The sequence below is a fragment of the Erythrolamprus reginae genome, chromosome 9, assembly GCF_031021105.1.
Source record: "Erythrolamprus reginae isolate rEryReg1 chromosome 9, rEryReg1.hap1, whole genome shotgun sequence".
In the NCBI taxonomy this organism is placed as follows: Eukaryota; Metazoa; Chordata; class Lepidosauria; order Squamata; family Dipsadidae; genus Erythrolamprus; species Erythrolamprus reginae.
In genome coordinates this window covers 9,234,829-9,248,886 of record NC_091958.1, presented here as the reverse complement: position 1 = coordinate 9,248,886, position 14,058 = coordinate 9,234,829, and positions in this window count along the sequence as shown.

Below are 14,058 nucleotides of genomic sequence, written 5' to 3'. Positions count from 1 at the left end.
TTGGAACTTGGAGATAGAACAGGCGTTCGGGGAATCTTCTTTTTTTTTTTTAACCCCCTTTCACAAATTATAGGTTTGTCATTTAAGAGATTTAAGCTTGCCACAAGATTCCCACATCTCATCTTTTTCATTAGAGTTGACATCTTTGACACCCGGGAGATTGGGACCCTCTCTTTGAACGCCACAGCTATGGGAATGCAGAGGTTTTCATCTGGACCCCCCTCACCCTCACCCACTACAAATATTGAGTTGTTCAAACGTGGCATTTCAATTTTTTAGAATTCCCTTATTCAAATCCACATTAAGCAAATCTCAGTCCTTAAGTAAGAACCTGTTGTTGTTGCCCTCCCCATAATGGAAATAAAGACAACAGCAACAATAACCATAACCATAACAATAACCATAACAATAACATACATAATACATAATTTGGAACTATGCGTATATAATATTGAAAGGTAAATATACTGTACATGTTAAATTTATTAAATGTGTACATGAAGGTGGAGAAAAACTAAAAACCTTTTGAAAATAATAATAATAGTAATAATAATAATAATAATAATAATAATAACAACAACAACAACAACAACAGCAACAACCACAACAACAGAGTTGGAAGGGACCTTGGAGGTCTTCTAGTCCAACCCCCTACTTAGGCAGGAAACCCTACACTACTTCAGACAGATGGTTATCCAACATCTGCTTAAAAACGTCCAGTGTTGGAGTATTCACAATTTCTGGTGGCAAGCTGCTCCACTGATTAATTGTTTCTCATTAATTCTGAGTTGCTTCTCTCCTTGATAATTGCTTCTTGTTCTACCCTGAGATGCTTTGGAGAATAGTTTGACTCATACTTCTTTGTGGCAACCCCTGAGATATTGGAGCCCTGCTATCATGTCTCCCCTGGTCCTTCTTTTCATTAGATTAGCCATGCCCAGTTCCTGCACTTAACACTGATTATGGTACCTAGATAGTTTGGGTGATAAAATGTCTGCAAGAAAACCATCAAGCCTTTCTCCTCCTTCTGATCTGTCTGCCTGCCTGTCTGTCTATCATCTATCTACCTGTCTATCTGTCAGTCTGTCTGTCTGTCTTTCTCATCTATTTATCAATCGATTGATCTATCGATCCATCTATCGATCAATCTCTAAATCTATTTATATCTCCATCCATCTGTCATCTATCTATCATCTTTCTATCTTTCTATCTCTAAATCTATTTCTATTTCTTTCTTTCTATCTGTCTGTCTGACTGTCTTTCTCATCTATTTATCCATTGATTGATCTATCTATCCATCTATCGATCAATCAATCTCTAAATCTATTTATATCTCCATCTATCTGTCATCTATCTATCATCTTTCTATCTTTCTATCTCTAAATCTATTTCTATTTCTTTCTTTCTATCTATCTATCTGTCTGTCTGTCTGTCTGTGTGTCTGTGTGTCTGTCTGTTTTTCTCATCTATTTATCCATCGATTGATTGATCTATCTATCCATCTATCGATCAATCAATCTCTAAATCTATTTATATCTCCATCTATCTGTCATCTATCTATCATCTTTCTATCTTTCTATCTCTATCTCTAAATCTATTTCTATTTCTTTCTTTCTTTCTATCTAGCTGTCTGTCTGTCTGTCTGTGTGTCTGTCTGTCTGTCTTTCTCATCTATTTATTCATCGATTGATCTATCTATCCATCTATCGATCAATCAATCTCTAAATCTATTTATATCTCCATCTATCTGTCAACTATCTATCATCTTTCTATCTCTAAATCTATTTATATTTCTTTCTATCTCTCTATCTCTCTAACTATCTAACTATCTACCTACATACATACATACCTACCTACCTACCTACCTACCTATATATCTGTCTATGTATCTCAAAATAAACCTGGAGCAGGGTGTGAGACCAAAGAACAAAAATGGTAGGCTGTCATTTAAAAGCAGTTGGAACTTCAAGTCTTGCTCCTTTAAATCCTGAATCCACCTCAGCATCTTTCATATCATTTAGCAGAAAGCTGTTTGAGGCAGAACGGGTCAGCCTCATAAATTAATTACAGCCAGCTTCGTGACCCCTAGCTGTCCTAGTTCTTCAATCACCATCAATTGACTTTCTTCCAATTGAGCCAGGAGCCACCATCCTGACCTGTCTTGCCGCCGTGGGGAGTTTCCCCGATAACAGCAGAATTTGACCCGTTGACATTTGATATGAAAGTCTGTTTACAAATCCCGGCCATTGCTCTGGAGCCTGGGAACAAGTCTTAAGATATGCGGCGGGCTACGATTTCAAGACACTTTTTTATTGACAGCCCAGCCTTCAGATTGTCACTTCTGTTTATCATCTGGGCCATCAATGTCAGGTATACAGGTGGTACTTGGGAGTCCAAATGCAAAAAAAAAGCCCTTGGGGAAACATCAATATCTGAATCCTTTTCATACGTACTTGCATCTAACATTCATTGATCTGAATGATGTAGTCTTCCATTCTTCACTTATTTTGCAAGTTTTGCAGTTGAACCTCCTAATGGAAGCCCCACAATCATGCTAGGATGCAGCAGTGCATGGGAATGAATAGCCTTACTGTTCCGTCTAGGTCGGGTCCGATCGGAATAAAAAGCACACACACACACTCAGAGAATCCCAAATAAAACTACATTGCTATTAAAGCATCAGTATAAAAGAGGTTAAAGTTTAGTCCATGCTGGCAGTGTTCCCGGTGAAATTGTTGCTGAGATAAGGGGAGAGTCCCAGGCTGGCAGCCAAAATCAATTAGGGACATTTGTTTGAAGTGCTTATAGTTTATTGGTTTTTTATGCCACCCCTCTCCGAAGACTCGAGGCGGCTCACAACATAATAGTGATACAATGCATTACAAATCCAATAGTAGAAAAATTAAGTCAATTTAAAACATTAAAGCCATTAAGTCATTCAATACAGATGATGGGATTACTTTATGATGAGCTTACATGAGTTCAAACAGTCTGCAAGTGAAGTATTCCTTCATCCAGCACATCCAGCCATGATTACAAACATTATTCACCATGCCCAATTTCCTCCAGACTGTCCCTTATATACTGACAAGGCGTGGCCAAGCATCCTATAGATCTTTTAACACCAAGAACCCCTTCTTTTCAGACACTCATGTCTAGACCTAGTCCTCCTGACCCTTGCATCTAACAGGGGGTCCTCCTCCTCTAATTCCCCATCGTCCTCTGACTCACTCAATCCCATAACTGGGGGTGCTACAGTCTCTGGTGGGTCCTCAGTCTCTAATTTCTCCCCACTCTCACTCTCAAACTCAGGTGACAAGAACACTGGCCTAGGATGACCATATGGATCCCTCTCTTGTTTCTTGAAATCAATGACCAGCTGAGCTGGACATGGACCACTCACAACACTTACATCTTCAGATCACCCCAATGTACAGGTAGCTTCAATTTCCATTTAGGGACTGCATTTAGGAACAAAACTCATTTAGGGACTGTTCAAAGTTACAACACTTATGATCATTGTTTCCTGCTTACATTTGTTGCATCATTCCATTGGTCACATGCTCAAAATCTGGCTGTTTGGCAACTGTCTCATATTTATGATGGTTGTGGCGTCCCGTGGTCATGTGATCATCTTTTATGACCTTCTGGCAAACAAAATCAATGGGGAAGCCAGATTCACTTAATGACCATGTTACTAACTTAACAACTAATGAGCCGAGGTGGCGCAGTGGGTAGAGTGCAGTACTGCAGGCCACTAAAGCTGACTGCTAGATCTGCAGGTTAGTAGTTCAAATCTCATCACCAGCTCAAGGTTTACTCAGCCTTCCATCCTTCCGAGGTGTGTAAAATGAGGACCCGGATTGTGGGGGCAATATTGCTGGCTCTGTTAAAAAGTGCTAAGAGCCCTGAGTCTAAGGAGAAGGGCGGCATTAAAAAATTGAATGAATGAATGAATGAATGAATGAATAAATAAATAAATAAATAAATAAATAAATAAATAAATAAATAAATAAATAAATAAATAAACTACAGTGATTTATTTAAAACTATGGGGAAAAGTGGAGCAAACCTCATTTAACAACTGTCTCATTTGGCCACAGAAACATTGGGCTCAATTTGGTTGTTTTGCACCCATACAGTGTAAAACTCGCCCCTTAGGGATATAATATAAAGGAATATAATCCTTGATCTGTCTTTAGAAAAGCAACTAAAATGCATGTAAGTCTATTTGTCGGGATTCCAAGTTAATAGACCCACAGCAAGCAAAACTCCAAGGCAGGTAAATTCCCCAAATAGCTTTATTGGATGGATCATATTGGCACAGATCTGGTGTAAACCGACGCTGAAGGTTCCCATGGTTTTCACCTAATTGAAAGTAAAACTTTGTCACTTTCTCAAAACAGTCACATGGTCCAATCATTGGTGACCTCACTCCTCCTTCTTCCAACCAGATGTGAGACTGTCCTTGGTTCCCAAGAGAAAGTATTTTATTTTGGTTACAAAGTCCCAGCTATCACAAATCCCCCCCTTCCCTATCCTTCAGCTCCAGTGTGACAATACTGAAGCTCCAAGATGGCTTTGATCAGGCCAACTTCAGGATTGATACTATTTTGATAAACCTGAAATGTATGCAACATAACGCTCTCTACATGGGGCTACCTTTGAAGAGTGTTCGGAAACTTCAGATAGTGCAGAATGCAGCTGCGAGAGCAATCATGGGCTTTCCCAAATATGCCCATGTTACACCAACACTCCGCAGTCTGCATTGGTTGCCGATCAGTTTCCAGTCACAATTCAAAGTGTTGGTTATGACCTATAAAGCCCTTCATGGCACTGGACCAGATTATCTCAGGGACCACCTTCTGCTGCACGAATCCTAGCAACCAGTTAGGTCCCACAGAGTGGGTTTTCTCCGGGTCCCGTCAACTAAACAATGCCGCTTGGCGGGACCCAGGGGAAGAGCCTTCTCTGTGGCGGCCCCGGCCCTCTGGAACCAACTCCACCCAGAGATTAGAATTGCCCCCACCCTCCTTGCCTTTCGCAAGCTTCTTAAAACCCACCAGGCATGGGGGAATTGAGATACTCTTTCCCCCTAAGCCTTTACAGTTTTATGCATGGTATGTCTGTATGTATGTTTGGTTTTTATAATAATGGGTTTTTAATTGTTTTTAGTATTGGATTATTATTATTATTATTATTGCTGTTAGCCGCCCCGAGTCTCCGGAGAGGGGCGGCATACAAATCCAATAAATAAATAAATAAATAAATATAAAATTGCCTAATATGGAAAGCACAGTCCTTTGGCAAACATTACCGTTAGGATGTCATTTAACTCCAAATCCATTGAAGGGGGGGGCAAAAAATGGAGAATTAATTTAAAATAGGTCCTTCAAATAATTTCAAATTTTATTTCCAATTTAATGATGTCAGAAAATTGAGATTCTAGTGACCGAGGGTTGTTTCTTTTAAAATTGAAATCTTAAATTTGCCCGTTGGCCAGTCCGTGGTCTCAGCAATGCTCTTCTAATCATACATGATCTGCTACTGAAATTGCTTTGACAAGGACATGGCAATCTTGATCTATAATAGAAATTTATATCCCCTGCCAATCTTCCAATATTGTCTAATTGCACTGAATATGTTTTTCTGCAGAATTATTCAGGGCCTTCCTGGAATTGCAGTTCTCTTTCTAAAAATAATGGCTCCCTTACCAGGAAAAAGAGATGAACTGTAAGAAGGGAAACAAGAAAAATGCAAAATGATGGGAAATTTGTCACCAGGCTGGAAGAACAGGCTGGCTTAAAAGGTCCAAGGTCAACCATGCAAAGGTCATTGGATACAGAGGAATGGGAACAGATTTGGAAGAGAAATATTAAATTAACAAAATCCACAATATATAAAGAAAACCAATATAAAATGCTATACCGTTGGCATCTTCCACGCAAAAGACTAGCTAAAATGCACAAAAATTACAGCCCAACGTGTTGGAAATGTAAAAACGCTCAAGGCACCTTCTTTCACCTATGGTGGTTATGTCCAGAGACAAGAAAATACTGGAAAAAAATAAATAATTGGTTGTGTCAAATAACAAATACAAAAATAGAATATACGCCAGAATTTTTTCTATTGGGTATTACAAGAGGTAACTATTCTAAAAATGTAAAATATTTAAGCTTGCATATTACAACAGCTGCAAGGATTGTATTTGCACAGAACTGGAAAAATCCGCAAATACCTGAAGACAATGAGATCATCAAGAAAATATACGACTGTGCAGAGATGGACAGATTGACAGTGGAACTTAATAATCAAAAAGAATCGGACTATTATGAAACCTGGACAAAATGGTACCAATGGACAAAAAAAAAGAAACTTAAAAGAAGCATTGAAATAAAATATTAAGAAATCTAAAAGTAATTAGAAGACAATGTCGATAGGAATGTATATACAATGTAGATTCATCTGTAAATATGACTATGTACTTTTTTTTAAAAAAGGAAAAAAATAATAAATATATATATATATTTTTTAAAGGTCCCAGGTCAACCATGCAGAGGTCATTGGATACAGCTCATCTGTTTGGAACCCATATCGCATCTCAGACATTAACACCCTTGAAAATGTCCAAAGATACTTCACCAGAAGAGCCCTTCACTCCTCCACTCAAAATAGAATAGCCTACGAGACTAGACTTTCAATCCTGGGCCTAGAAAGCTTAGAACTAAGACGCCTTAAACAAGATCTAAGTATTGCCCCCAAGATCATATGCTGCAACGTCCTGCCTGTCGGCGACTACTTCAGCTTCAACCACAACAACACAAGAGCACACAACAGATTTAAACTTAATATTAACCGCTCCAAACTTGACTGTAAGAAATATGACTTCAGTAACCGAGTTGTCGAAGCGTGGAACTCATTACCGGGCTCCATAGTGTCATCCCCAAACCCCCAACACTTTACCCTTAGATTATCTACGGCTGACCTATCCAGATTCCTAAGAGGTCAGTAAGGGGCGAGTACAAGTGCACTAGAGTGCCTTCCGTCCCCTGTCCTATTGCTCTCCTATATCTCCTATACCTTTCTTCTATTCCTATATCTCTTCTTCTATTCTTTCATTGATATGTTCTATTACTATACCTTCTTTTCTATTATTACTTAGATATATTTTACTATGAGTATCTCCTCTATAACCTTCATCATGTATTTTACTATATGTATATAGATATATACCCACTAAAACCCTCATTGTGTATTGGACAAAATAAATAAATAATAAATAAATAAATAAATAAATTAATTAATTAATTAAATCAGAGTCCGAGGTATAGCATTCCTCAAAGTTCCAATTTATTAGCAGAACATCTGTGTTGGCACATCTGTGAGAAACCTGAACCTAAGGCTATCAAGGTTTCTCCACCCAGTTTAAAGTTAATTCACTTGTTTCCACAACCACAAGTTCATCATGTTGACCAGTCCCCTTCATACCAACATGTCCATTACCCCCATCAATTTCTTGGCAGGTGTCGGACAAAGGATGACCTTGAGAATCTAGAAGGAATGTGTTATGGCTACATTTCTACTTCCGTCATGCAAAATTCATCCCAAATTCCCACAGCAAGAATACAGTCTAATGGATAATATGGGGCAGGCCAAATTCTTCCAAGATGAGCTTGTGGCTTAGAGGTTAATATCCTGCCTTGAATGCAGAAGGCTACAAGTTCAAATCCCAGTAAGGGTATGTCCACCTGATGATACCTAACAAAGTTGAAATAGATCTATAGCAGGCTCCCTTCCTTTTACAACTTTAGTAACCGAGTAATAGATGCATGGAACTCACTACCAGACTCTGTAGTATAATCACCTAGCCCCCAAAACTTTACCCTTAGACTATCCACTATTGAACTCTCCCGATTCCTAAGAGGTCAGTAAGGGGCGTGCATAAGTGCACCAGAATGCTTTCCATCCCCTGTCTTAATGTTTCCCTTTTACTAGTATCATGTATATAAATATTATTATATCTTTGTATACCACCAATACGTACTTGACAAAACAAACAAACAATAAATCAGCCTGACAATCTGCTTCAGGATCTCATTATGTCTTTCTTGGATTTTTGGAGCCTGTCATGAAATCATTTTTTTTAAAGCCAAGTTGAAAGCCAAAGTTCAATAGGGTAATCCTATACATTTCAACTCATGTCCCATTGAGTTCAATCGATTGTACTGTCTGCCGTTCAAAGCGAATAGATTTACTGCCTACTTCCACAATAGCTGAGCTTTCTATCCAGAATAAAAACAGATCCCTTTTAAAAGTTTATTGCGGAAATAATCTAAGAAGTCTTCTGAGTTGTTCGTTGAAGTTTGCTCAAAGCCAAAGCCGAATTAAGGGAAAATTGTTCTCCAACACATGGTTCCAAGCCACAAATATCAACTATGGCTGCCGAGCTGCTGTTAGCAGCCTAATAAAAGAGATTGGTAGTGGTATACACCCCTCCATCCTTCTGTCTTCACTCTGCCTTGCTTAAAGCGGTTGCCTAAGAAAGCCATTTCGGCAGCAAATTACAGAGGACTGTGGGAAATTAAATCTAGCAATAGTCATTCTCTTGTTATATGATTCCCATAACAAGGATGGTGAAACTGGTTCTCCAGAAATTTGTTCACAGGGATAATGGATACCCCCCCCATTTAGCAAACCAAATCTTACTGTGGGTGGCACAGATGCCAATGTACACCTTATATCCACTGAGTTTACAATAACAGACTAACAGAGTTGGAAGGGACCTTTGAGATCATCTAATCTGATCCCCCTGCTCAGGTTTGAGGCCTTATACCTGTGATAGCAAACCTTTTTTTCCTCGAGTGCATGCGCGAGTGCCCACACCCATAATTCAAAGCTTGGGGAGGGCGAAAACACTTTCTCCCATCCCCTACAGGTCCTTTGGAGACTGGAAATGGCCTGTTTTCCCAACTTCTGATGGGCCGAGTAGTAGTAGTAGTAGTAGTAGTAGTTGTTGTTGTTGTTGTTGTTGTTATTATTATTATTATTATTATTATTATTATTATGTCAGTACAGCACAGCAAACGAGATCACTATGCTGGATTTCGCATTTCATCACCAGTCGGGCGCTTCCCAAGCACCTAGCACTGCGTGATATAGCGGCGAATTATGTGTGCCGATCCCAGTAAAGCGGCCTTTTGCAATTGACAGATGGAGATTTTGTCAATTCCGATGGTTTTCAAATGTCCGTTGAAATCCTTTGGCACTGCGCCCAGCGTGCTAAGTACCACTGGGACCACTTTCACTGGCTTATGCCAGAGTTGTTGCAGCTCGATTTTTAGATCTTCGTATTTCACTAATTTCTCTAGCTGCTTCTCCTCAATTCTGCTGTCTCCTGGAATTGCGATGTCGATGATCCATACTTTCTTTTTCTCCATGATCACAATGTCTGGTGTGTTATGCTTCAGAATTTGGTCAGTCTGAAGTCGGAAGTCCCACAGTAGTTTTGCTTGCTCATTTTCGACCACTTTTTCGGGCTTATGATCCCACCAGTTCTTTGCCACTGGTAAATGGTAGTTCCGGCACAAGTTCCAGTGGACCATCTGTGCCACCGCATCATGTCTATGCTTGTAGTCAGTCTGTGCGATCTTTTTGCAGCAGCTGAGTATGTGATCGATTGTTTCATCTGTTTCTTTACAGAGTCTGCACTTTGGATCATTATGATTATTGTTGTTGTTGTTGTTGTTGTTGTTGTTATTATCATTATCATTATCATTATCATCATCATTATCATCATCATTATTATTATTATTATTTATTAGACTTGTATGCTGTCCCTCTCCGAGGACCCGGAGCAGCTCACAACATGCAATACAAACAATATCTATCACATCCACACATAACATGTAAAGGTCAGAGAAGAAGGGGGCATGATCTAGCTGCCCCATGCCTGGCGACATAGATGGGTCTTAAGGGTCTTGAGAAAGGCGAGGAGGGTGGGGGCAGTGCGAATCTCTGGAGGGAGCTGATTCCAGAGGGCTGGGGCCATCACAGAGAAGGCTCTTCCTTTAGGTCCCACCAGCCGACATTGTTTGGTTGACAGGACCCCAAGGAGACCAACTCTGTGGGACCTCATTGGCCATGTAGGCCTTCCCATGATACATTTGATATTTGTATTGCATTGCGTGTATGGCCCATCTTTTCTTAGGAACTAAAGATATAGTGTATGCCTAAAAGTCTACCCTCAACCGATTTTCAAAAGAACCACTTTGGTAGGCCATTCTAGAGTGGGAAGAACAAAGCTCGCAATGGCATGGTGAACCTGCTCAAACTTTTGCTGCGAATCCATCCATTTTCAGAAGTGGGATGATGTACTAACCTACCTGCCTCGATCCTTAGCTCCGTTGAAAAAGACAAAAATTCAATTCATACCCTTGTTGCTTATGTCCTAAGACTTTTATTAATATTGCTTCTTCGTTGCTTATTTGACCCCTATGACAATCATTAAGTGTCGTACCACATGATTCTTGACAAATGTATATTTTATTTTATGTACGCTGAGAGCATATGCACCAAGACAAATTCCTTGTGTGTCCAATCACACTTGGCCAATAAAATTCTATTCTATTCTATTCTATTCCCCGGCCAGTCCCCTTGCAGTCCAGCCAGAACATTTCCTTCCGAAAAGCTTGCTTTTTGCTCTGGGTTTACATTTCATCCTTTTCAGCTGAGATTGCAGCATTAGAGAGTAAATAGAGGATTTTACAGGACGGATTCTATATACATGCAGTGCTGTCTGGGTGCAAAATTCTGGCTTAATGGCTATGTTTTATGATACTTTAATCTTTGTCATGGTTAATATTCAACACCAACCTTTTTTTTTTCTCCTGGAGTTTTGCTCCTATTAATGCAACATGCCTTTGAAGTCTGCTTGAAGTGTATCTCTTTCTCTATCTAAATCAGCCTCATGTTTAAAACAAAACAGGGATGCTAGGAAAGAGGGTAATAATTGTCTTTTACTCCAATAAGTTATTCTCTCTAATTACAGGATTCCTTGTAAATGTTTGCAATGGGGAGCCACAACTATCTGGCACTTCCCTGCCGACTTTCATTCAACCTTCTAGCTTATTGTTCTCCCTAGTATAATAAATAGATTTATTTTCTTATGGTTTAGCTTTTTTCTTTTGTCATACTGGGAAGAATACCCTCAATTGGAGAAAAGAAATTTTGCACGTCGAATATTCCAGATACAATCACCAATTCTAATCTCTTTTTTTTTTCAGTACCATGGAAAGCTCACTTTTTTTATATACAGTAATCCCTCACTACTTCACGGTTCATCTTTCGCAGATTCGCTATTTCACGGATTTTCAAAAGGGGCTTAAATCCATTGAATCCATTAAAAAATTGAAATCCATTAAAAAATCATAAAATTCTTCTACAGTACTACTGTACTCTATTAAAGAAACTGGTAGGATATCATATGTAGTTCCAGCTGAGAAACATTATAGAATGACTGTTTAATGCAAGGGCTGGGTTTTAAAAGTCCAAATACTTATTAAATACATTAAAATAATATTTCCTCTACTTCATGGAAATTCATTTTTCACAGGTGGTCTTGGAACACATCCCCCACGAAAAGCAAGGGATCACTGTATAATTTTTTTTATTATTTTAAAATATAAAATGTAAACACACACACACAACATAAAACAAGTGCTCAGTGATTGGTGCCCACCACCAGACAAACATTCACACCCCTCCACCAAAATCCAAGTCTACAGAGAGGGGCGGCATACAAATTTAATAAAATAAATAAATAAATAAAATAAAATGGGGGTGTTTCTTATATATACCATTTTAACTCAAGACCAATGTATCTATGTACATCTTATAAAGTGATTCCAATTCATTCCTTATAGCTTGGTCTCGGATTCTACTAACCATATTGGAAAGCTCACTTTTCATGCTCAGAAGAACCACCTATCCGAGCAGCTCACACCAAGAAAAAGAGTACAAATCCATTAATTAAAACAATTTAAAACCCTCAATATAAAAAACAATCATACATCTCATACAAGCCATATATAAAACAAAGATGGTCCTGGGGAATCAATTTCCCCATGCCTGACGACAGAGGTGGGTTTTAAGCAGTTTTCAAAAGGCAAGGACAGTGGGGGCAATCCTAATCTCCGGAGGAAGTTGATTCCAGAGGATCGGGGCCCCCACAGAGAAGGCTTTTCCCCTGGGTTTCGTCGATGGGACCCAGAGAAGGCCAACTCTGTGGGACCTACAATTTCCCTTATTTACCATTACTGAACATCAAAAATATACTCTTTAATTCTATATATATATATATATGCCATGTGTACATACATATTAAACACAGGCACACAAAATATACATTATCTAGAAACATAGAAACATAGAAACATAGAAGACTGACGGTAGAAAAAGCCCTTATACTATTTCCTGTATTTTATCTTACAATGGATATATGTTTATCCCAGGCATGTTTAAATTCAGTTACTGTGGATTTACCAACCACGTCTGCTGGAAGTTTGTTCCAAGGATCTACTACTCTTTCAGTGAAATAATATTTTCTCACGTTGCTTTTGATCTTTCCCCCAACTAACTTCAGATTGTGTCCCCTTGTTCTTGTGTTCACTTTCCTATTAAAAACACTTCCCTCCTGAACCTTATTTAACCCTTTAACATATTTAAATGTTTCGATCATGTCCCCCCTTTTCCTTCTGTCCTCCAGACTATACAGATTGAGTTCATTAATATCTACTATATAAACTGTATGTGTTTGTACACATGCACCGTCTTCTAAAATTATACACATTCAACCTTATTTACTGTGATAGGAAAAACATACCCAGAGTCCAGGAGGGGGGAAAAACAAAAACAAAACGACATTTTTCGACCAGTTCTGCGTACCTGATCATACCCATAGGAGCCCAGCATTGGATGGAAGCCTAACTATTAATATTTATTCCCCTGAAGTTTAGCAAACTGCAGACGTGTAGGCGTTGAACAAAAACAGAGAGAAGGGCAGCTGGGTTGGAATTTGATGGAATTGGGGGGGGGGACACACAACTTCTCAGTGTTGTTGAGATGGAAGCTTAGCTGTCAAGATTAGCCTGGAGGTATTCCTGAAGATGATTTTAGCATCGTCCTTTTACAAAGTGTGACAGCGTCGTGATTAAGATTAAGCAAAACGATTGCTGGTGTTCCATTCTTACGAGGGAGGGAGTTTCGAGACGCTGTAATACAGCTGCTCTTTCGAGCAAAAGCAAGATTCTGTTTAAACCTCCTCATCCCCTGCAAAGATTGTGTGCCGGAATTTATGTGTGGGATGGCCGGGTGCATGAGCATGCACGCACACACCATGGAGCATTAGCAAGAGCAAGAGCATTTAGCATTTGGCATCGGACCAGATTACTTACGGGACCACCTTCTGCCGCATGAATCCCAGCGACCAGTCAGGTCCCACAGAGTTGGCCTTCTCCGGGTCCCGTCAACCAGACAACGTCATTTGGCGGGGTCTAGGGGAAGAGCCTTCTCTGGGGCGGCCCCGGCCCTCTGTAATCAGCTCCCTCGAGAGATTCGTACTGCCCCCACCCTCCTCACTTTCTGCAAAAGCCTTAAGACCCATCTATGTTGCCAGGCATGGGGCAACTAGTATATGCCCCCCCCTCTGTTCTGACCATTAATGTTATGTGTGGGTGGGATTGAGTAAATTGACTGTTTTTTAAATTAATGGATTTTTAGTTTATATTTTTAAATATTAGATTTGTATACATATTGTTTGCATTGTATGTTGCAAGCCAGCTTGAGTCCCCAGAGAGGGGCAGCATAAGAGTCTAATAAATTATTATTATTATTATTATTATTATTATTATTATTATTATTATTATTATTATTATTATTGTTGTTGTTGTTGTTGTTGTTATTGTTATTATTGTTGTTGTTTGTTGTTGTTGTTGTTGTTGTTATTATTATTATTATTATTATTTAGATTTATATACCATTTCTAAGTCCTTTCTATAAACC